The following is a 611-nucleotide window of genomic DNA, read 5'->3' as shown; positions in this document are numbered from 1 at the left end:
AAAAGTACAAAAAGTGGCAACTAGAATAATAATAATAATAATAATAAGTATAAAGAATAAAGAGAAACAGGAACTCAATAGTGTGGATGCCTCCAGCATCCACACAATAAGAATAACTAGAAAGCGAAAATTTCAGAAGAATTTTATGTGTGCCTATGCCGCTGCTAATCACTGTAGTTTGCCATTCATACGGCTACAGAGAGCAAACTCAGAAGAGCAGCCATTCTCCACCATGAACTATGGTAAAAACAAACACCGCTCACGCTTCACAGATGACAGCTTACAGTTTTGTGTAAAGATGAAGTTACTTTGTACAGCGCCGATTTGCAGACGCTGTGCACACAGGTTCATGAGCAGAAGTCCCATTGTACCACGGCAGACCCGACAATGTTTGCATGAACACACTTTGAAGCATTACATTATAGACCACTTTTCACACATGCATTCACTTTTGTTTTTTGTTATTTTACACAGTGTTCTGAATTATGAACAATGGTCTACAGCCAATCCTGTGTATTATTATACAAACTTTGGTTGTGAGATTCAGATAACTATTTAATAAAAGCTAAATATTTATATGAGAGTAAGAAAGAAAAGTATATCTTTGTGTC

The sequence above is a fragment of the Oreochromis niloticus genome, linkage group LG12 (assembly GCF_001858045.2).
Source record: "Oreochromis niloticus isolate F11D_XX linkage group LG12, O_niloticus_UMD_NMBU, whole genome shotgun sequence".
NCBI lineage: Eukaryota > Metazoa > Chordata > Actinopteri > Cichliformes > Cichlidae > Oreochromis > Oreochromis niloticus.
Note: the sequence above shows the minus strand (reverse complement) of the source record.